The sequence below is a fragment of the Coffea arabica genome, chromosome 2e (assembly GCF_036785885.1).
Source record: "Coffea arabica cultivar ET-39 chromosome 2e, Coffea Arabica ET-39 HiFi, whole genome shotgun sequence".
Lineage (NCBI taxonomy): Eukaryota > Viridiplantae > Streptophyta > Magnoliopsida > Gentianales > Rubiaceae > Coffea > Coffea arabica.
In genome coordinates, this window is record NC_092313.1 from 30,346,683 (window position 1) to 30,370,269 (window position 23,587).

The window sequence follows — 23,587 nt, forward strand, 5'->3', positions numbered from 1 at the left end:
AATGAAAGTGGGAGTACATCACAATGAATTTTGTGTCAGGGTTGCCACAAATTCAAAAAAGTCATAATGCGGTTTGGGTGATAGTCGATTGATTGACTAAGTCAGCACATTTCGTACCGGTTAATATGAAGTATTTTTTGAAAAAAATTGCCAAACTTTATATGGATTTCGATAGAGATCCTAGATTTGTATTCCGATTTTAGCAAAAGTTACAAGAGACTTTAGGAACTAAACTGAGTTATAGCACAGCCTATTCTGCTCAAACCAATGGACAGTCGAAAAGAATCATTCAAACTCTTGAAAATATGTTAAGATCATGTATTGTGGGTTTTAGAGGAAGTTGGACCCAACATATGACATTAGTTGAGTTTACTTATAACAACAGTTATCACACTTTTATTCAAATGGCACCATATGAAGCGCTTTATAGATAAAAATATCGATCACCAATTCACTAGGATGAAATAGGACAGAGAAAAGTTATGAACCCAGCAACAATATCATGGATTGAGGAAACGTACGAAAAGGCAAAAGTAATTCGTCAGAGGTTTTAAACAGCCCAGAATTGACAAAAGAGTTATGCTGACCATCAGAGAAAAGATTTGAAATTTGAAACTGAAGACAAGATATTTCTCGAAAAAAGTTACAACCAAAATACATAGGTCCGTTCAGCATATTTCAACGAGTAGAAAATATGGCATATCGATTGGAGTTACTAGCAAGTTTATCCCGAATCTACGATATTTTTCACGTCTCTTTGTTTAAGAAATATCACCCAAATCCGACCCATATACTGCCGTCAGAGGACATTGAGTTTGACGAGTCTCTAACCTATGAGAAACGACCTATTCGACTACTAGACCGAAAGGCGAATGACTTGAGGAATAAGCAAATTTCATTGGTTAAGACTCTGAGGAAACACCATGAGGTAAAAGAAACAACCTAGGAGATAGAGGCGGACATGTAAGAGAAATACCTTGAACTATTTACGAGTAAAAGTATGAATTTCGAAATCGAAATTCTTTTAAGGGGTAGAGAGTAGGAGGACTTGAAAATTTGTTTGTATTTTCTTATAATTCCCTTTATTTTTGAATAAGTTAATTTACAGTTTTCTTAATACTAATTTACTTTCTTTAATATTTGTAACTATTTTTTTTATGATAGAGTCGAGAGTTTACTTTTACTTTTATAGTTTGGTGCATGCTAGGTTTTATGGTGCGTTGGGGTAGTGTGATCAATTGGTGAGGTGTATGTAATAAATTTAGTGGATAAGAGTGGGTATTAAATAAGAGAAAATATGTGACTAAAAGTGCTAAAAGTAAATTAGTGAATCATAAGTTAAAAACACAACAAAAACAAAGAAATGGGTTTAAAGCAACTCCGCCGCTTGATACTGGTCAAAGACACTACTTGAACAATACTTTTCTTTCCCTAATCTTCTTATTTTTCTTTTATATTTTCTTTCCTCTTTTCCTAATGGTGTTGGCCGAAATTTTGGAGAAAAAAAGGAGGGAAAAAAAAAAGAGAAAATGGTTGGATGCCAAGTGTTGGCAATCAAGGTCACCTTTGACCAAGACCTTTCTTCCATCTTTATCTTTCATTTCACCAAAATTTCCTTCATTTTCTTACCTTCTTGGCCGACCAAAAGAGAGAGAAAAAGAGAGGGAGAAACTTCAATTTGCACCTAGCTTTTGCCTTGATTTAGTGAGGAATCAATTCCACGAAAGTCAACCTACTCCCTTATGGTTCCAATTGATATAAAAATCCATGGATCCATCCAAATTGATGGAGTGTGTGTGAGTATCTACCATATCACTTTTCATTCCCCCTCCCTCCCTAACCCTAACCCAAACAATGACAAGAAAATTCAAGAATTAAAATAGCCAAAAATGAAAGTATAAAAAGTTGGACCTATAGATAAATGATTTTTAAGTCTATTATGAGCATGCCCTTTTAATTTCATTGCAAGTTTGATGAATAATCATGATGAGAAAGAGATTGGATGAAGCACTTATTCATTTGATTCAAATCATATGCATTAACAATTCCAATTCTTTTCTAGCATCACATTTACTCGAACATACTTATATAACTTTTACATAATTGGAAGTTTATTAATTTAGTTGTCAACCTATGTTGTACAATTTTATAACTTTTAAGGCATATTGGTTGGGATGTTGGCAACTTGTGGATCATTCAATCAGGGATTAAGAATAAAGGATGGAGCTATTACTATGCAAATAATAGAAAATAGGAAGGTGATTGAGGAAATAATTCCAATGTCAAAAATATCCAAATTAGGTCAAGAAAAGCAATTAATAACTGTTCACACCTTATAAGACTTGACTTTGATGTATGTGTTTTAATTACTTCATCTAATATTATTTTTTTAAATCCAAATTTCTACTTTTACTTAAGTTGGATATTGTCTCAATTTCTCCTCCAATAACTTACTTATTTTTACTAACATTGCCTTTTCTTTTGGACAAGATTTCCCCCCATACCAATTTGCATAACTTCTCTAATGTGCTTGGAAGTTGATTATATAATTTTGTTATTGTAATTATGTTACATATTCTAAAAATCTTTCACCCTAACCTAAGATCTATCCTAATGTGTGTGGAAGTTTGCAATTTTTTCCTTTTTGTTTCTCTCAAAAACTTGTAGGATGGTGGAAAACACAGGCAACCATGTGGGCTGTACTCCCTTGTATCAAAAGATAAATTTGTAGTGCTTATGTCGCATGCCCTAACCTTGTCAATAATAAAGCATCTCATCTAATGCTTTTGTTTTATAAAACATTGGTACTCATAAATTATTTCCAAATATGAGCATTAGTTGTAGTTTTTGTCCCCTTTAGTTTTCCTACATTTCGTGTTTCTCTCTCTTTCTCCTAAATGCTTGTAGACTTATTTGATTTTTGAGATGTGTACTATATTGCACTATGTCAATGATATATCAAGTATATAACACTCCAAAAGAATCCACTCATGAGTATTTTTTCACACAAAAAAAACTTAATACTTGAATCCATTTTTCTTTTTTAATACAATATGATCATATCATGATTAAAATTACATAAATTTGATAAGTCTAACTCTATTCACATGTTTAAGATATTTGGACTATACGAGAAAATGGTCATGATTGTGTTTCAATAGATATTTGGTCTATATAAGATACTATATTTCACTAGGTCAATAATGCATTAAATTTATAATTCTCCAAAAGAATCAATTCATGAGCATATAAGAAGAACAATTTTTTTACTCAAAGTCTTAGTTTTCTCTTTGCAACTGTATGATATGTACCATGATTAAGTGCTTTTAACTTTTAAGATCCAAATCTATCCATAGGTTTTTAAGGTGTAGCGTGCGCCATTCGTGCTCATGATCCAAGTATGGATATGAATGAGAAAATTCGGGAAATTTTAGTATTTCTTGAACTAGTACTTTACATAGCAAAGAAGAAGATAAAATGGATAGGATGAGCAATATAACCCTAAAAGAGAAACAAAAAGAAAGGGAAGCAGCACAAATAGTCTCTTGCAAATTGTATTTATATTTTTTCACTATTTGCTTTCAATATGCTGCAAAAATATATGACAAACACAATCTCATGGAAATAAACAACTCTTAAATCCTAATATCCATATTTCTACAGTCATTTGATCATATCATGGTTAAAATTACCTAATTTTGATAAGTCTAACTCTATTCACACGTTTAAGGTACATTGTGCAGTGTTCGTGCTTATAACCAAATTGTAATTATAAATGAGAAAATCTTATAGATTTTTTATTCCTTGAACCTAGCGATTTAGATGGCAAAAGAGAAGGTAAAATGGGTAGATTGAGCAACATAATCACAAAATAAAACCAAAAGAAGGGAAAACCAAACAAATACCAATTCTTGATTTTTGTTTTCCTCTAGGGCCCAAATAACTCAATTTTCTCTCATGAACTATTTGTGTCAACGGATCGGTTCCATCTAAAACTTGAGATAATGGGTGTAAAGTAAAAAAGATAACCCACGGTTTCATTTTATATAGATTATAAAGGAGTATTAATTCTGAAAAGAACCAAAATTCTAGACTCTGTATTTCATTTATATGAATTTACTAACGATAAGAAAAGAGTTACATAATAATACTTCCAAAGGTTGAAATTTGAAGATGATTATATATTTTAGTACTTTAAAAAGTAATGATTAATCGGACACTGAATACTTGTCAGCGTAATACCAAATTATATTGCTTCTTATGAACATTATAACGAACCAAAGTTATGTACCAAATTCACGTTTTATATACATATGTGTGTATACAAATGATCCAAATCAGTCATGCCAAAAAAAGGAGCCATAAATGAAAAACCAAAAACAAAAAAAATAAAAAGGTGATCCAGTTCGATATACATGTCCATAGACCTCATACCAATTGCTTTATATATCAATTCATCCAATTTATAATTGTAGCATTCAACTACTGAGCAAAGAAATGGAGGTGGGATGGTGAGCAATGAGGACATAAGAAGGCCCTCCAAGATTGTTTTTCTGGCTGCTGCTCTTTGGATTTAGAAGAACAAGCATTTTCGGTCTCTTCCATATCTTCTCTCACTTCCACCTTCCCCTGCTTTAAATAGCACTATATTCCACAAAACTTGAACACCTTGATATTCACAAGTTGCTACATTTTGATTCCAAAGAGAAGGGAAAGTCAAAGTCAAACAAAAAGTTATCCCTTACATGTACAACTGTACCATTTTGATTCCAAAAGTCACGTGACCATTATGTGATAATAGTTTCAAGGCCTCATACACAATCTGACAAAATTACACTATACTTAAAACCTAAGACCCAAAATTCTACAACCAAAGCTAGATCAATTGTTTCTTTTAGGAAAAAATCCACTTTTCGTCCCTCAATTTTATGTTTGGGACACATTTCGTTCTCAAACTTTTAGGTGCAACATATTTAGTACATAAATTAATAATTTTTTGCCATATTTAGTCCAAAAATGATAATTTGTTCAATTTGGATGGAGAAAACTCACGTGTCTAGCACGTGACCGTTAAGTAAAAATAATTTCTTAGCCAAAATCAATGGCCATGTGCGAGACACGTGAACCTTCTCCTTCGAAATTGAACAATTTACCATTTCTGGACTAAATGTGGTTTGAAATTATTAATTCATGTACTAAATGTGTTGCGTCTAAAAGTTTAGGGACAAAATTTGTCCCTAACTCAAAGTTTAGGGATGAAAAGTGGATTTTTTTCATTTCTTTTATTAAAAAAGGACAAACTAAAATAAAAGAACTAAAATCCTAAAGTATAAAAAATGTGGAACAATAAAGAACCAGTGATCTATTACTCGAATTCCCTGGAGTTGCTTTTCACACAAATTCTTGGTAAATCTTTGTTTATTCCAACCTTTTGTTAGCTATAAGTTTCTTTAAAAATAAATTTGTTCCTCGATCCTTTACGTCACTTTTGATAGTAATTTTTGTTTATTTGGGTAATTTGTGTGTTTAGTTAACAGTTTTTATTTGTAGTTAATAAATGTTCTTTTAATTAAATCAAATATTAATTTTTAAAACATAATAGTATGCTGTAAACGGTTACTAAACAATTGACATAATTAACATTATCATAATTCTTGATGATTAAAATAATCACTAATCAATTTAAATAAGTTAACTACGAATAATAGCAAAATTGTTAACTAAATACACAAATTAACCAAAGATACTCACCGGACAGATAAAGAGCAATCGGTCCCACTCAATTCAAAGAGCTGCTTCTGATAGAATCCACAAATGCCACCACTACCGATAGATAGTAATGATGAAGGATAGAATCCTCAAATTCCTCGAGAAGCTACCATCGATGATTTCTACCCAATCCACAAATGTCTCAACTTATAAATAGAAATGGGGATGAGGATAGAGTGAGAGAGATATGGGGTTTATGGGGATGAGGAGAGAGAGGAAGGAGAGAAATGGGCTATTGCAGAGTGAATAGAACAATTTGGGTGGGTATATATAAAGAATTTCTATGTCGATCCAACTGCTATTATTTCCGTCGATCAACCGCCACTTTTACTTTTAATGCACCATTTGTATCGATGCATTTTAGCCGCTGATTAATGTTGATCAACGGCTAAAATGTATCACATGTTAAAAAAAATCATAATAAATAACAATTCGTCCTCGTGCATATCGAACATTTTCTAGCCATTGACCCAATTCCAATCAACAGTTAGGAAACAATACATTTTGGACACTTGGCAGTTGCTGTATCTGGTTCGGATGTGGTGATAGCAATACTTTGAAAATTTTTTTTTCTTTGCCACATTCAAACTGGATGCGGCGATTGTATAAATTTTAAAAAATATGGGGCTTAAATAAAAAAATTTTCCACAAAGTTATGACACATAACAAAAAAATTAAAAAAATATATATTTCATGGTCGTCACATTTTAGACATGTGATGACCTTAAGTGGTGAAGAGATTCCCACAAAACGCGAAAAATATATATATATATTTTCTAATTCAACATTATTGGTAGAAATTTGCCTTTCTTCTACCACTGTTATTACTGTTGCTATAGCCTCTCAACCACTACTATCGCTAATGATTTCTAGGCTCAGTTCATCACAATTGAGCTTCCAACCAACAATCCCTTATGTTTAATCCCTATTACTTCTCCAAAACTATTTCTCTACTTTCGGGGAAAAAAAATCAAGTTTGATTGCTTCTTCCCACTGCTTCTATACTTTCAAGGGGAAAAAAAACCAATTAATGGGCATTCAAAACATGGTATCTTAATACTTGACTCCATGCTTCTTCTATTATAGGACTACATATGTTGTGATTAGAATAGTTTTTATCCATGCAAAGATAGAAATAACGAATTGCTTTGCCTGTACATTCTGAGATTAGTCATCTGTATTTCCCAACATTCATTCTCATACCAATATCTCGATTAACATACTCTAGCCAAGAGATATTTGGACTATATGAGAAAATGGTCGTGATTGTGTTTCAATAGATATTTGGACTATACGTATACTATATTTCACTAGGTCAATAATGCGTCAAATATATAATTCTCCAAAAGAATCAATTCATGAGTATATAAGAAGAACAATTTTTTTACTTAAAATTCAATTTTCTCCTTGCAACTATATGATATGAACCATGATTAAGTTGTTTAAAGTTTTAAGATCCAAATCTATTTATAGGTTTTTAAGGTGTAGCATGCGCCATTCATGCTCATGATCTAACTATCGAAGTGAATGAGAAAATTCAAAAGATTTTATTATTTCTTGAACTAATACTTTAGATGTCAAAGAAGAAGGTAAAATAGATAGTATAAGCAATACAACCCAAAAAGAGAAACAGAAAAAAGGGAAGCAGCACAAATAGTCTCTTGCATATTGTATTTATATTTTTTCACTATTTACTTTCAAAATGATGCAAAAAATATATGACATACACAATCTCATAGTAATATACAACCCTTAAATCCTAATATCTGTATTTCTATAGTCATATGATCATACCATGATTAAAATTATCTAATTTTGATAAGTCTAACTCTATTCACATGTTTAAGGTACATTGTGCAGTGTTCGTGCTTATAACCAAATTGTAATTATAAATGAGAAAATCTTATAGATTTTTTATTCTTTGAACCTAGCGATTTAGATGGCAAAAGAGAAGGTAAAATGGGTAGATTGAGCAACATAATCACAAAATAAAACAAAAGGAAGGGAAAACCAAACAAATACCAATTCTTCATTTTTTTTCCTTTAGGTCCAAAATGATTCAATTTTCTCCCATGAACTATTTGTGTCAACGGATTGGTTCCATCTAAAACTTGAGATAATAGGTGTAAACTACAAAAAAGATAACCCATGGTTTCATTTTATATAGATTATAAAGGAGTACAAATTCTAGAAAGAATCAAAATTCCAGACTCGCATTTCATTTATATGAACTTACTACAGATAAGAAAAGGGTTACATAATAATACTTCCAAAGTTTGAAATTTGTAGATGATTACATATTTTAGTACTTTAAAAGTGATGATTTAATTTAACATTGAAGATTTGTCACGTAATACCAAATTATATATATTGCTTCTTATGAACAATATAATGTAACCAAAATTACGTATCAAATTCATGTTTTATATACATATATGTGTGTGTACAAACACACATAGAATCCCTCATATTTGATCCAAATCAGTAATGCCAAAAAGAGGAGCCATAAATGAAAAACCAAAAAAAAAGGTGATGCAGTTCGATATACATGTCCATAGACCTCATACCAATTGCTTTATATGAGAATTCATCCAATTAATACTTGTAGCATTAAACTACTGAGCAAAGAAATAGAGGTGGGATGATGAGCAACGAGGACACAATTACAGTTCTAATTGAGTTGACAGGTGCAATATTCGTGCTTTTCACCTAATTATGGTTATAAATGAGTAAAATTGTGTAAATTACTTTATTTCTTGAAAATAGCGATATGATTTGTATTACTATTATGTATACTTATTATAATATTGTAATTATCTTTTACTATACTTTCATTCTTGTTTTAGTTATTTATAGTATTAGAAAATTCAATGCAAGCTGTATAGTTTAAAAATTGATATATGCTTGTCTTAATAAAAATTTGTATATTACTCGTAATTTAACTATTTAGGATATTAGCAAACAAGAACTTTAAATTACTTAATATTTAAAAGTATATCACAAAAGATAAAGTAATCTATATTTTTATTTTCTTTTGCTTATGTATAGTTGATTAACTATTTTGTTACATCTAAAGGCAAATTTCTATAAATAATGCTGAAAAAGAAATCATGACCAATTTGGTGTTTTGGACAAATTGAATTTATTTTAGTTTTTTTAAGTTGCACAGTAATTTAAATGAATAATAATTTTTAAAAAAAAATTTACTAATCATCCCACTTAGTCGTATCTAGTTTTGGATGCAGCTCAATTTTTGCAACATTGATTAGAAGTTGATCAACAGTACAAATTTTTTTTAAAAAAAAAATTGAATGCGACGATTGCTTAGCAGCATCCAAGTGGATGCGGCTTAATTTCAGCATGTGGAATCCCTGCCCATATTCAGCTAAAGATTTTTTTAAAAAAAAATCCAGATGCCGCCGATAGAGCCGTATCCATTAACAAATGTGGTGAAGCTCTATGGGCCATTGATCAATTATGATCAATGGTACATACACTTTCATTTTTTTAACTATTGATTAATTCCAGATGAACGGTTGGATTGTGTTGATACAATCAATGCTCAATGTGTTTGGCTATAAATATACCACTGAATTTGTCAATTTGACTCGCACAATCCCATTTGCACCCTTCCACTCATTGTCTCCCTAATTTCTTCCTTCCATTGCAAAGAAAATCTTGAGGAACCCATATACAGATTGTGTTTCCACTAATGTTCAGCGTGTTAGTTCGTGTACATTTTCGCTCAATGGTGTGTGTCAGTTTCCTTTGTCGATCATAAAAAGCAGCAGACTTTTGAGATCTGAAGTTAGTGGTGCTCGGCCAAAATCTTTGACAATACTTGGTTTAACAGGTACTGCCGACAAATCTCATGTGTCATTTGAAATAGTTATAGTTTATTATATTTAATTAGTATTAGTTTATTAGTTGATTATATTTTATTTAAATGATAACTATTACATTAGTAGTTTATTACATTTAATTAGTGTTAATTTATTACATTTGATTAGTATTTAAATTAGTTTAATTAGTAATAGTTTATTAATTATATTACATCTTCCTATCAGTGGATAATGTCAGACCAGAAATAATAATAGAAAGTGATAGTACAAGCACTATTTAGTAAATAGTATTAAAAATAAAAAAAATATTAAAGGTAAATAGTTTATTAGGTTATGTGGATGCTCTTCCATCTTGTTTATTAGGTTATGTGTTTCATTTTCTTTTTTAGTTGGTTCTGTAAAGCATTTCCATATATAAGCATTACTTGTAAGTGTTTTTTCTTTATTTTTACCCATATATTGTGCTTCCTTTATTATTCCACTAAATACATCAATAACTTGAGTCGATGTGTGCAGTGTTCGTGCTTGTAACCTAATTATGGTTATAAATGAGCCATTGTATAAATTACATTATTTCTTGAAATAGTGATATGATTTGTATTATTAATTTGTATACTTATCATAATATTGTACTTCTTTTACTTATAATTTCATTCTTATTTTATTTATTTACAACATTACAAAATTCAAGACAAGTTGTATAACTTAAAAAATTGATACATGCCTGTCATAATCAAAAAGTGTATTTATAGCAATTTGACTATTTAGGATATTAACAAACTAGAAATTTAAATTACTTAATATTTTAAAGTATATCCCAAAACATAAAGTAATTAATATCCTTTATTTAGTTGTTTATGTATTGTTGATTAACTACTATGTTATTACAATCTAAATTTGTTACTATCGCTATTAAAAATTGTTTTATTCTAAGCTCTAAACATATTGATTTAATTAATACAAAAAATAATCTATGCACATAGATAACACATATTTTGTTATATAATAGATTTTATGATTGTTATTACTTCCAATAACAAAAAGTTAAAAAAGCTAGAAATAAATAAATAATAAGTTTAAGAAAATTAAAATTAATGTATAGATAATAATAGCAGAAAGAAGAAAGTAGTTGATCTCATGAGCGAAGTGATAAGAGAGAAAACTAAAAAATATAGAGAAAAGGGGCAAGTAAAAAAAGGACAAAAAATGAGAAAAATAAAACAATAATTAATATAGATAGGATACTATTATGCTACAGTCACTGAACACCATGTCTGCTTGAGACTCCTGCCGACCTCCGACTGCCAATCAGACTCCTTCTGCCACTATGCTGTCATTACTAACATTTTCAGGATGTCATCCGGAGCTAGTCAACCAAATAATATTGCCAAGGCCCATCTATAGCCAGACGCACTTCTTAATGAACTTACTAACATGTTTGAGTGAAGCACAGATAAGGGTTCTGTTTGGATGATGATGCTTAAATACTCCTATGACAAGTCTAAGCTCCAAAAGAATAAGATGAAGACAGTTGGCTAGAAAATTGAGTACAAGTGCCTTATACGAGCTGCAGATGGCAAAAAGATCACCAATGATTCTAAGCTTCGTATGCAACCATTCTGAAAGCCCGCATGACTGCATTGAAGAAGAGGGAAAGAAAGGCCGAGAAAGGCAGTAGATTCAGATAAGAAGCAGGGGGTTTTGAAGAAGTGATCAGCTGCTACTTTGTTGCTTTTCCTTTTTAGGTTGAAGGTTCTACACTATTTTCATTTCCATTTACCGGGTTTAGAAGTTATCTTTTTCTGGCTAATTGGGTTGCTAAATATGTTTATACAGCCTGACAGTTATAATTAATCACAACTCTATTGTGGCATGGGATTGAGGAAAGAGTTTTGCTTTAAAAAAAAAGATACTATTACGCCAAAACATAAAGGGGGGGCAAAATGTCTATTTATTGAGTTGAGAGAGATAAAGGGCAACTGAGGTACTATCCTAGAAGTACAAGAACTGAAGTGGTACGTGCATTGTACTTGTTTAGAAATATATGTGCATTGTACGTGTTGACCTTTTCTCATCGAAGCAACTCTAAAATTATTTTCCATCCTTCGAAACAAAAGCATAAAAATAACATGAATAAATAGAAGGACTGAAAGTAAGATAATGTGTCCTTATCCTATACCAGTCATTACTTATTTCTTATTTCAGTATCACCAAGCTGCATTGCAAATAGATATTCAATCTAGATTTCCATAATGATACTAGGGGGGGAGTGTCCTTGCATCACGCGAGTGTTTGGTACCTATGGTTGAAGAAGATTTTTTTGTTGGACAAATAATAGTACATTGTGAGAATAGTATGTTGCGATAAATAATTAGAAGCAGGTGTGATAACAAGGCAAACAACATAAGAGTCGCCCAATATTAGAATCAGGAAGTTCCTAAAGACAAATAATTAGATGCAGCAAGTTCCCAAAGGTGTACGGACAAATATTTATAAAATTGTTTCAAATAAAAACTATGAGATAGATAGCGAGTCGTTCAATAGGACATCATGTATGTCTACTTATTTAGTGATAGTAATAGTAGTAAAATCATGTAGATGCTGCAATAGACAGCAGTCAGATGCATTGCCTCTTGGTGGTTTCTTCATTTTGTTTTGCAGGCGTTGTACCACTAGTTCCTTCATTGGACTTTGTAGATGATAAGGTTTCCAGATTGGTTGAGCTGTCTCTTTTCTTTGTTTCCACTGCTTGTATTGCAACATCCATTGGTGTTCCTTGAGAGCTGAGGTCTAGTTTTTCCACTACTTCAGCTGCGCTTATTGCACTTCCGGTATTCCATGATGCTAATGTTGTTCCATAGTTGGTAGTGTACTTTGTTATGATTGCAAGCTCTTCTGGGATTGAGTTCTTGACATGAGTGATAGCTATGTATTTGGCTGCAGTTGTTGAATTATATGTATTTTGGGTCTTTTTCACCAAACAAATTAAGTTGTTTTGTTTGATAAAATCCTCAATGGTGTTGTAGTCCAGATTGTTCTGTAATGGATTATTACAATGTAAAGATCAGTTGCATGAGACAAGATATGTGTGAATAAAAGTGGTTTTAATTATATGGGGTTCAAACATGTTTAAGGTTAAATTTGTTTGTTTACCTCTCTTTCTTGCTTCTTGATTTCATCAATAGTGAACAGCATCATTGCCGTTGAGATCAAGTGTGATTGAACCAGTGTGATCTGTAAGCTGGACTATCAATCTGCATCTGTTATGATGAGATGGTTGTCAATGTCAAAAGCCGCACTTATGCTGTCTAAAGTCCATTTCAGTAATTTCACAAACCCACAAGCTTATATAGGTTGTACCAAAAGCAACAAACGGTTGCAAAATGATTGCGCATACCATAAATACCCATATGTTTCAAATAAACCTGAATAACCCACAATATCCTTTTCTTCTATTAAGTTAAATACTCACACTGGAAATAATAACAGAATACCAGGGATTAGCTGCTATTCTTTCCTGGTGGTACCAAACCCAATAAAATTTGTGCAGCGGCCCTCTTCTGTAAATGTTAATTTGGTTTCCATTCTTGTCTATATAGACCAACAAGGGAATACGTTGCATATTAATAGACCAACAAAATGAAAAGATTGTTCATTTCAGTTATCTCTCACAATATTCAGATTGTTATGAATATCTTGTCTATAAATGAGGCCATTGTTATGTCGGATCATAGTAATTAAACTAAAAGTCAGGCAAGGAGGTATGAGGAATTTTAAATGGGAAAGTTTGAACAATGTAATTCTGCAGCAGAGGACATATACCTTGGGCTTACATGAATGCGTCTGTGTTATGAGGTGCAGTCAAATTCCAAATTTCGTCTTGCTCTAAGATAGAGAGGGCATGAATTGTACCACATTTTTTGGCTTCAATTAAGTAGGTTCGGTATTCCTCTTATCTAGTATGGTCGTTTCTGTTGGTGTGTTGTAAAGCTGTTTAGATGGAATTTAAATATAATGTGGGTAATAGAGATTATGTGATTACCATGTTTGTAGTTGTCAAGCTTTTGATAGTGAAAACTCTGTCATCAACTGGAGCTAGGAGGAGATTTAAGCGATCTGCATATGTTCTTTCTGCAATGAATTTCAGGAATGCTTCTTAATTTTTGGTTGACCTGCATGTATGAAAATGTATAAGGTAATAGAGGTATGATGTAAAGATCGATCTTTAAGAATAGGGTGTTTATTAGTTTATGTTAAGTGTCAAAGGTTAACATTACCAAGTACGAAGCGCGTTTGCTTGGGCAGTTGGAGGATTAATCAAGATAGAACTTGCAAATTTTGTTGACAGGTTCAAAGTTGCGTGTCATAGAGAATAGTTTAATTTCGTCAATATTTGAAAGTGAATATGGGTTTAATATAGACAATAGAGATAATTTGAAGCATTAAAGTGTTCAAATACGTATACTTACTATGATAGGACGTTGCTTTGATTCTTAAAGTAGCAATGACTGGTTGTGTATGGATCATGTCAGATATTTGCTGGCCTTCATCAAATTCATGCTCACCCCAAAGTGTCAAGACAATAGGTTGGGAGCTACAAGTACAAGTTAGTAGGTGTTATATGAATGTGTGTTATGATGCTTAATTGATTGGATAGAATGTGTAACTTTCGTTGACTATGATTATTTCTCTGGTAGGTGTTGGTCCTCTCATGTTTCTTGGGTTAACGTGAATAGCAACTCCAAGCAGATCTGAGAAGTATAAAAAAGCGGGCAATTCAGATGATCATATAGAGGATACTATGAGAAGATTCAAATATTACCTATTTCTTCATTTATGTCAATGTGCTCACAGATTTTGTCATAAGGTTTGAAGTGGAAGACATCTGGTAGCATTGGAGGCTCTGATTCATGAACTTGCAGCACAATTGAATTGTCAATAACCCAACAATATTCATTAGTATAAGTACTGTATCTAGGCTGGACTGTCTCCAGTTTGGCATTGGAGATATAGTATCTACGAAATGGCTGGATATATCTCTTGAAAAATTGTATGTCACCACCATATATCATTGCATGTGCTTTTCTCCCCTAGAATAGAAGAGATGCCCTCTGTGAATGGGTATGTTATAGGATAACATGTGAGTTCAAAGTCTCTGCACAAACGGAACTATTTAGCTGGCTATTTGCAGCAATTACAAATTCATGGAAAGACCTTTGTGCATTTAACTACATTAGTACTAATCCAGATGAAGATGTTACAAGGCTGCTAAACATTGAAAATGTGACATAGAAAATAACAGTACTTAATATCAATTTGGTCAAAAGTAAAATGGGATGTTAAACGTGTCAAGTGCACAACATCTAGATATCAAATTCTGAGCAGGGAAAAATATCATAAAAGCAAATGATTGAAGACAATTAAATATTACCTCAGCATCAACAAAGACCAGTTTCTGATATGGGGTTCCTTTCCTTGAAACTTGAGGTTTCTGTTTCTCCAGGACCTGGCCAATTGTGGTCAAATCACTTAATATTGGGCTGATTTCATAGAACCGAACCAAGTTATTATCCATTTTTCTTTGGAGTATTGATGCAAATACCTGAGAAAATAACTATATTAATAAAATATTTATAGATAAAATACATACAGCAGATGTATTTAAACACGTATAATAAGACTATGCATTAACTAAGTGCAAAACTTCTTGATAGACTATATTTGGAGTCAAATTGTCCAATGTAATATTATGTATAGGAGGTCTTATAAGGACCCTTACAAAATTGCTACTTTTAGCTCTTGAAATGTCAACATAAAGTTAGCCGTGTGAAAATACAGGCTCACGAAGATATATGCCAACAAAGTCTAAAGTTTGACCCTAAGCTTTATTGATAGTCATTGCAAACATAGCTGTACAAGAAATTATATCCTTTCAAAGGAGATTGGACAATTTGGATCATCTTCAACTCTAAAGCAAATCCTGTGCAGAAATACTTGCTTTCCACTGAATTCACCTGAGCTTATAACAGCATCTATTACATTAGATTTCAACGATCTACACACAAGTCTAGTGCCATTACATAGCCCCTCAGGTGAATCAATGTTTTGAAGCAACATAATTGGTGTATTTTGCTTTAGAGTTAAGTGGTGTGGAGGTAACCAATTAGGCGCGAGGCTATTTATGAAATCTTCTAGAATTGCTTGTTGAGAAGGATCTAGGCATGTGTCATGACTTATATAGTCAAAAGAATCTCCTGGAAATTTCTGAATTAGAGAATCATTGATCTCATCTACGAAATCATTCTCTATAGTCAGGATAGATCTATTGATTCCAGAATAGTTGCTGCTAGCAAATATTGAAAATCTAGATACACTGTATTAATTAGAGCAGCTAATGATTCTTCTTCAGTGGAATATCTAATGAGCATTTTTGAAGGTATCTCAACATTTTCATCCTTTATTACTGGCTCTGTTCCATTGCTGATCCGCAGTAGATATTCTGTGAAATTGAGGTCTAATTTTGCTCTCTTGTATCTAGGGGTGTGCAAACTCGAAAAATTTCGATTTCGGAACCGATTTCGAATTAAATTCAGAATTTCGAATTCGGAATTTTGGTAATTCGGAACTGAAATCGGTAATTCCGTTTTCAAATTGGTCGAAATCGGGTCGAATTCGAAAACAAAATATTTGAAATCGGAATTATCGATTTCGAATTGAGGAATTCGAATTAGGAATTCGAATTAGGAAATTCGATTTCGATTTCTAATAATAATATTTAAATATAATTATAATATAATAATTTTTAACATAACAAGTAGCTTCCGTCTGCTTCCCTATCAGATGCCAAAAGTCCTAATCTCTTAACTCACCTTGAGCTTCCGCCGCCTCATTCCTCAGATTCTCACCTTTCTTCCTCCGCCTTCACCGCTTGACTCACCAACTCAGCTTGCTCTCTCTCCCTCTCTTTCACAGTTTCACCGCCTCTTTCACTCACCGAATCCATCGCCTCTTTCACCTCACTACCTCAGAGATTTCCACTGTCCTTCGCATCACACCTTCATCTTTCTCACCAGTTCTTCAAGCCCGACAGAGACAGACACCATCAGCCTTCATATTCAAGACCGTCGGACATCTTCACGCATCTTCACTTTTCATCTTCAAGCCATCATCAGCCTTCACTTGAAGAGGACATTCTGAGGTATGCCAGTGATTTTACTCACCTTTTTCATCTATGTTTCTAGTTTATTTTTCTTAGGCATTTCATCAAGCAGCTTCCAAGCACGCGGTATAGGTTCTGGTTATGATTTTTGGTTGGATCTTTGGTTATGATTTTTGTTTCAGCTGTTCTTATTAGAGATGAACGTTCCATATTTGGTGCAATTTGTTGGCTTATGGTGTTAAATAGTACATTGAAAACTGGGTACACTGTGGTGCACCTAATGTAATTCAAGCCGGTGACTGATTGTTGTTGCAAGCTGCAGTATGAACTTCTACAGGAAAGATTTTTTATTTTTGATCGAGTTTGGGTTTTCTGGGTTCTTTTCGCGATCATATTCTTGAATGACTCTGTTTGCATTTTGTGGTTTTGTTAATTTTGCGGAAAAGGTGCATTTCGTGAGTGTTTTTCTTGCCTAGTATTCCTGCTGTGACTTTTGTGCGAAAAAAAAAATGAATTCGGTGAATTCGGAATTTACAGAATTCCGAATTCAATTCGGTAGCGAATTCGAAATCAGTATTAGCCATTTCGAAATCGAATTCGGTCGGGAAAATTAAGGCCAAAATTTCGAAAATTTCCGATTTCAAACTTCCGAATTACTGCTTTCGAATTCGATGCACACCCCTACTTGTATCTTTTGCAACTGTGGCCAGATGTAAGACTTTATTAAACTGGACTCAACAAAATCAGATTCTAAACCTCTAACAACAACTGGTAATACTTCTCTGAAATCTCCTCCAAAAACAATCACCTTTGATCCAAATAGATCAGAATTATCCATAAGATCCTTGAATAATTTGTCAACTCCCTCAATCCCTGCTTTATGTGTCATTGGTGCTTCATCCCAAATAATTAACTTGGCCTGTTGTAGTAGCTTTGCTAAGGAACTTTGTTTACTCACTTTGCACATTTTATTTGGGTTCATGTCTTGCGGAATTTTGAAACGGGAGTGTACAGTTGACCTCCTGGAAGTATAGCTGCTGCAACTCCAAATGAAGCAGTTGCTAATGCTACGTATCCTTGTGACCTCACTTGTGCTAATAGTGCTCTATATAAAAATGTTTTGCCTGTTCCTCCAAGACCACCAACAAAAAAACAGGCCTTACCTTTGACAAAGACAACTTCAATGATCAAATCAAATGCAGCTTTTTGCTCCTCATTTAACATAGATATTGCAAATAAATCGCTATCTGAAACTTTTATGTTGATCTCGCTCAATGTATCTCTTGTATTTTTTCAGCTTGATCAAACTTCAATATTCTGGGAATTAAAAAATATGTAGTGATGTTCTTTCCCATGGACTCTAAAAATCTGCTGATTTCATTTAAGACTTTATATTCTATTTGATCAGCAGATAGATGGGGCATTTTGGTAAAATCCTCTGACATGGAATCTTTAAACTTTAACCATAATGATCTAGCATCAGCAGGAGGAAAATAAACTAATAATGTAGCAAACAACCTTCTAAAACTGTAAGGCATGTGGAATAGTGTTGCCTCTTCTAGACATTACTCTTGAGGATTGTTTGATCCAAATAAACCTCTCATGATTGTAGCATCTCTAAATGTGTCGACAGTAACACCATTGAATGATTTTAGATTAGCAAATGACTTAGGACCCTTCACATTCAGCAATAATAGTCTTAAGAAAAATCGCTCTCCTTCCGTTGGATTTGTAGTTACAATTCTCCCTATACAGTTTCTTCGTTTCTAAACATTTTTCTTTCCAGGGTACCATACAAAATATTCAGGAAATTCTTTGTAGGTACATTTTAATTTCTTTGCTGTTGGATCTGTAGCATTCATTCTAAAGAATTCAGTCAACATACTTTTTTGGCATGTTTGTTTTTCATCAGATCTCGCAAGTCATCATCATCCTTAAAAGTCATTGATTGATAATTTTCTAAGTGAAGTTGAAGACTGATCACTACTAGGTATATATCAAATAGGGAAAACTTGTAAATTCGCCAAATAGCCTTTATCGGAGATACCCACCTTGCGGCTTGGTATTCCCTGATTTCATCTATTTCAGAAGAGTTAGTATCAGAATTCACCAAGAAATGAATTTTATCATGGCCCTTGTATATATATTTGTATGTGTATTTCACTACCTTTATTGTTGAGCAAATTTTCACATTAATATGACAATTGAATTTTGCTAGAAGATAGGCATTGTACGGTACTACCCACCTATTATCCAATTCATGACCTCGTACAAAGACTTTTCTTCCATTATTTCTTCGCCTATAAATTGGATAAGAGTTTTCACTATGCAATGTTTTTTCTGCCCAATCTTAGGGTACTTGTTTTTGCATTTTTTGGTAGCAGTTCCTTGCATACAAACATTATCAGGTTTTTTGTCATCACATGGGTCATGTATCATGTGTTTTCGGACCATTTTAAACAAGTGTTTTTGTTCCAAAAGGTCGGGCAACTCAACTGATATAATTTGGTCATATGATTCTGTTGAGTAGAGCTTAGAAGCAGGATGTAAAATGATAAGGAAGTGAGCATGTGGTAATCCACATTTTTGGAATTCTACAACATAGGTATAAGCTGCAACTTTTTCGACGTCTTGTTACTCTCCGATAAATGGTCAGGTTGAAGTGTCGAACAAGAGATCAAGTCCATTTTGGAAAAAATAATTCATCCCGATAGAAAAGATTGGAGTTTAAGATTAGAGGATACACTATGGGCCTATCGAACTGCATATAAGACTCCTATAGGGATGTCTCCCTATAGGTTGGTATTTGGGAAACTGTGTCATCTTCCAGTGGAGTTCGAGCACAAGGCATTCTAAGCTGTGAAACAATGTAATATGGATCATGATCAAGTAGGAGTTCATAGAAAATTACAGTTGTAAGAGTTGGAAGAAATCTATAATAAAGCTTACGAGAGTGCCGTGATCTATAAGAAGAGAAACAAAGTCTTTCATGACAAGCAAATTTCTAGAAAAATATTCTTAGTTAGGCAGAAAGCTTCTTTATCATTCTAGACTTTGACTTTTTCCTGGTAAATTGCACTCTCGTTGGCTAGATCCTTTTATAGTTACAAATACTTTCCATTATCGTGTAGTAAAAATACAGAGTTTAAAGACTGAGAAAAAGTTTGCTGTCAATGGGCACCATCTCAAACCTTACTATGAAGGGTTTCTAGTGGAAGAGGTGGAGATGATGCAACTTGAAGGCCCAACTTATGAGCACTAAGGGCAATTGGTAATGTTTAGCTAAAGACGTTAAAGAAAGACGCTTATTGGGAGGCAATCCAGTTCATTTTTTTTTGTTGTTTGTTATTTTTTTTCTTCTATGTTTCAACATGTTTCTTTTAGATTTTTCACATTTGATGGTTTAATTTTTCGTTATTGATAATTAGCAGACTTCCTCCCGACAAGACGTGCCCGCGCCTAGAGGGCACATGGTAATACTCTAATTCTCCATTCCACCTTCAAAAGTGTTTCGACCAACATGACATGCCCACGCTTACTTGGTTGGAGAGATCATATTTTGATTTTGGATGCAGACTTGACAACATGACACGCCCATGCCTAGAGAGTACGTAGTAACTAGTAATGCATTAATTTCATCGTCAGAAGGGTTTCTACTGACAGGATGTGCCCACGTCTTGTCCTAGTGAAGGGTAAAAAAAATCAAAAAGCAAAATATTATTTTCCTTTTCCTTCTTCTTTCTTTCTTTTTCTTTTTTTCTTTCTTTTTTTCTTCCTTCTTCTCTTTTCTTTCTTCTCCTCTGCCCATACCTGAAACCCTCGCTGCTGCTTCCGTTTGAGTCCGCTGCTCGCATCTCACACTTCGCCATCGCATTGTATCGCCATCACCATTATCAGCCACACTCCTTTTGGAGTTCACTAGCCATCACTGTTGAATCGCCACCAATTGCCGCCTGCTCATTTCACTTTCCCCAACCACCACTCATATTGGTACTCGTGTTCCTTCCTTTTTAATATTGTTATGTCCATATCCCTGAATCTATGAGACTCTGTCTCTGCTAGTTGGGTTTATTTGGTGAAAAAGTGTTAGTGGATAGTTGGACTGCTATTACTTTCTATCTCCTTAATTTCTGGTGCTAGTGCTAAATTGGTGTTTCACTGCTAGTCGTGGACACTGGTGAAATTGAAGTTATTTAATTGCTTTTCTCGAGTGTTTGGTATTGCTATTAGGATTGTGCTTTTCAATCTTCAATTTTTGCGGCATTCTTCCACCATGTGGGTTTCACACTGCCATTCTCGCCTATTCCATAACTGTTCGGAACCACCCTCTCCGGTGCTCAGAGAAGTCTAGGTGCCCCTTCTCTTTCTTTTTGCTCTTTTTTGTTACATTGGGGACAATGTAATGATTAGGTGTAGGGGAATGCTACTATAGTGGGTACTGTTCATTTTAGGTGTTTTATTTTCTTTTTGTTATTTTTGGACAATTTTATAGTTGGTTGTGATCAACAATGATTAGATGGTTCAAACTTTTCTATTGCTAAATTTTCTTATGAGTTGAGTTGACATGGTGAAGTCTAAGCATATCTCTTTGGTAAATGTTAAAAATTTTGTGACTTTTGCGGTTCTTGACTAATTTTTTTAGGCAGTGCAAATATTTTCTGGTATTTACTATGTGAATTGGTCGAATATTAACTTTAGTTCTCCATGTTTGGAAAACAAAACAGGTTCTCTAAAATTTTTCTTTATTTATTTACTGTTTATTTTGGGTGTTGTTTAAATGCTATTTGGCTATACTCCGCTAGTGTCGTCACCTAATAATCGAGTCTTCACAAAAAATGTCAACTTTCCCGTCAAAAAGTGGCGATATCTATGAGTATGTGGTCCTAAAGCGATGAAAAGTTGAGTAACTGGGCTCCTTCATTTGGTAGATGTCGGAGTTCACGTCAAAAAACTTGATTGGCTATGGACTAAGCCCTATTCTGTCAAAAAAAAAGAGAGAGAACACAAAAAAAATGGAATTGTACCTGCTAATCCATAGGTTTAATGTTGAGATTTTGGTTAATAGTTGACCTGTTTACTGATAAATGCCAGTTTGATATTCTAATCTCTTAGATTAGTTAGTTGAGAACTAGATGAGTTTTGTTATTTTAGGAACTAACCGGAAAATATGTCTTGGAACTTAGCCACTAAGTCTTGACGGGGGTTAATTGTATCTTGGCAACAGATGGTTTGAATTGTTTGAGTTTATTTGTTGAACTGTTGTTCTCATGCTTGAGAACAAATATGGTCTCGGTGTGGGGGGGGAGGGAAATTGATAAGGTGCAAAATTGCTATTTAATTTATGATTATTTTTTCTTTGATTTTAGCAAAATATTATTTTAATTGATAGATTCTACTTATATTTGGTTAATGGTGCTAATTGTAGGAAAATGAACAAAACGTGATTAGAAGGGGTAATTTTCTAGTTAATTTGATAGTGGCATGTTCGAGGCCGATTTCCAAGTCCAAATCGAACTCAGGGCAGCTTTTAGAGGAAGATTTTGAAGACTTTAATTTTCATATTAGTTTCAATATTGGATTAGGAAACTTGGAATATTATCTTTAGTAGTTTCATGTTTCTATTTTGAGGAACATGTCTTATTATTAGTAGTTGATATTAAGTGGGAAACAAAGGGAGAAAGAGGAAAGCCGGATTCCCGTTTGATTAGGAGTTGGCCAACAACAATTTCGGCAGAGACTCTTTGAAGTATTAGACGGCTGTCATTTGTTTCATTAATCTTTTTGCTTTTTGTTAGTTTTAGAAAAAACCATATGCAATCAGATTCAATGAAGTCGTGTGAAATTTTCTCCATGATGCAGAGCTAAATCCTTTTTTCTAATCAAGGGTCGACTTGAAGTCACAGTTTCAGACATCTGTAAGATCGAATTAATTTTATTGCTTTCTTTTATTCATTGGTATTTGTACGTTTTCTGCTTTAATTTCTCATGATTATTTTGTTGTTTAAATGTCAAGGGCCCAATATTCGAATTAACTTAATAATTTACTGTCAGTTAATTGATTAAATCCGTAATTGTTTGATCGATTAACATTAGTGGCAATTAGCGTGATTGGTCCCATGTTAGGGAAATGTATGATCTAAATTAAACAAACCCTCGTAGTGTATTTGTTGGTTAGGATTGGGCTTTTTTAATTCTTAATGCAATTGAGGAATTAAATCCTAAGGTCGTACCTTGGGTTATTCCTTGATTAGGGGAATAGTCAATGGTCGTACCTTGACTATCGAAAAAGTAAGAAAGAGTTGATTGTCAGAGTTTGTTGATGACTATAACCAATCTATGAGTAAATATTTGAATTATTTTTATATCAGTGATCAGTTGTATGAACCGTGGTTGAGAAGTTATACTTTTGGTTAGAGTCGCGTCTCCTGTTAATTTAATTCTCACTTATTGTGTTGTTCATTTGACTTTTAGTTATTTCTGCGATTTGTTGATTTTTTATTTAGTACTCAAAATTTAGTGATTAATTAGATACTTTTAAATTTACAAAATTCCCCTCTCGTAATTTTAGTCTAGAAAGGAATAGATTTTCCCCAATCTCTGTGGATATAACCCTATTCACCACTGTTTACAAAATCTTTATCTTTCTCAAGTAGGTATTTATTATTGTACAAACTCGACACCTGTCAACATCATACTTAATCCACACTATCTACTCTGGATGCGACACTCTCTAAGACCCACTGCTATCCTCCCCTTGCAACCCCTCATAACAACGACCACCACCTTTTCCTCTCTAGCAGCTAACCCCCCTCATCTT